Genomic DNA, 2,112 nt, shown 5'->3' on the forward strand with positions numbered 1-2,112 from the left:
GCATCTGCCCGCTCCCGGGGCCGGTCTCGGCGCAGAGCGCGGCGGAGGGGCCGGAGCGACCTTGTGCGCGGGGTGCTGTCCCCGCCGGTCATGTTCCTCTCTGGCCCCCTGCGGTGCTGCAGAGACGCCCCGTGGCCTCTCGGTTCCAGCCCGCAGGTCAGCGAACTTTGCGTGGACTCTTCCGAGGAGCGAACTTGTTCGGCATTGTCTTGAGACGAGCGTTAATTTTATTTCATCTTTTACATGCGGTCGCCTCTGGCTTAGATTGAAACCCCCGTAGGCCAGAAACTGTCCTTAAAGAGCTCCCTCGTAGATTTGGGGTTGTTCTTCCTTCCCTGCCTCCTGAAGGAGAGGATGTGTTTTGTCAGGAGTATCAGCCTCACAGAAAGGGTTCGGGGTTGGTTGGGCCCCGCTGTGTGACCCGGCTCCTGCTCACGCACGTTTCTGACGTGCAGACGTGGAGACTTCGTTGCTTAAAGTAAGGGAGAGAAATCCCTCAAGACGGTACACAATACTTTCCTGCTTAACCGAGGTTCTTACAAGAAATCACTGTGTTATGACTTTACCTTGGTAGCATTTTCAGCGTGGGTAGGCTCGCTCTCTTCAGAGTACGAGATGCACCTTCCCATCAGGATGGGATGTTAGTCTCATTATGGCAGCTGGAGAGCTCTGGTTTTTTACATACTAGAAATGTAAAAGTTAAGTAAAACTTAGGCTTTTTTTTTTCATTCTGTGCAAAACGGATGTGTTCACTTATGAAGACAAATCTCTTTACTGTTGTTCTCGGAAATGGTAGGTACAGATAACCAGGTCTCTTCACTAATCGCCTCTCCCATCAGAGTCCTGCCGTTGGTGTTGACCCCGACAAACGTCTTTTACAAAGGGATCTAGCTTCATGTCCCACCACCTTCAGCCCGTGGAGATAGGTGACCAAATGTGCTGAAGGACACTATTGCGTTGCTCTTCAGTGACTCTGTACCTGACCGATAAGCACAATCCTGGTTTCCTTAAAGAGAAATGTGTAAAGCTGTCATTTCGCCAGATCCTGCTAACACATCCGACAGAGACATAGCAGACACCGCTGTTGCTGTAGAGCGTAACTGTGTGGTACTGCAGAGATTAGGGAGGCAGGCTGTGCCCCGAAGGATTTAGACTGCTAAAGACAAACAGATAAGGGAGGCCCCGTGAAATGACTGGTGTAACCGGAGTGCAGAATCAGAAACTCACATATAAATATATCTACTTTTGTGTAGCTGCTTAGAAACTGCTTTCTTTTTCCTCGCCCTCTGCCAGAACCCTGGTATTCGCGTTGTTGTAAAGCGTGTTATTGCTGAACTGGCTCCTAATGCTTGTGTTGCTCCAAAAACCCTGCAAGCTGTGAAACTAAAGATGCAGAGTTGGTATTTAGGTGAAGAGGAGATGAGAGGGTGGGAGAGTCTCTCTAGCATTGAATGTGTCAATTTTTTTTCCATACACTGAAACTGATTGTGTGTATGAATGTACAATTAACGAACATACCATGTGCCAATAAAGAAAGACTTGTAGTGAATTGGTAACCATAAGGGCTAGAGCTGAATACAGGATCCAGTAAGTAGAGGTAGCCTGGAGACGTTCAGAACAAGCTCATTTAATCTTTAAGTTACTGGATTATGAGGCAGTGGAGGAGAACTGAGAGTTTTAAAACTTGATCTTTTTTTTTGGGGGGGGGGGGGGGGGGGTGATCGCGATCAGGGAATTAGTTTGTCACATAACTAGGCGGTTCCTGTATAGCTAAATGTGATACACCGTCCAAGCATGCCAGGGTCGTGTAACCCCTGCTCCTGGCAGTGTTATTGGTCTATCGACCCGTCTGTAGGAGCAGCGCTGTTGAGGTGTGGGCACTATTTGAACGTGTAAAACATTTGTAGGATCCCCTGAGCGTGTCTATTTTCAGAAAAAAAAGTGGTAGTTAATGAGGATAACCTGAGGACAACAGAAATCGATAAACGAGTTTGAAACCTGTGTGTTTCTTCTTCTGCCCTGTTCCTCAGCCCATGCTGCCCTGCAGATGGGGGGTGTGTGGGCCATGCACCCTCAGCAGCTTTCCCTGCTGCAAACTCACGAGCTGTGTCT

This window comes from Aptenodytes forsteri, unplaced genomic scaffold (genome assembly GCF_000699145.1).
Source record: "Aptenodytes forsteri isolate BGI_AS27 unplaced genomic scaffold, ASM69914v1 Scaffold54, whole genome shotgun sequence".
Taxonomy (NCBI): Eukaryota; Metazoa; Chordata; class Aves; order Sphenisciformes; family Spheniscidae; genus Aptenodytes; species Aptenodytes forsteri.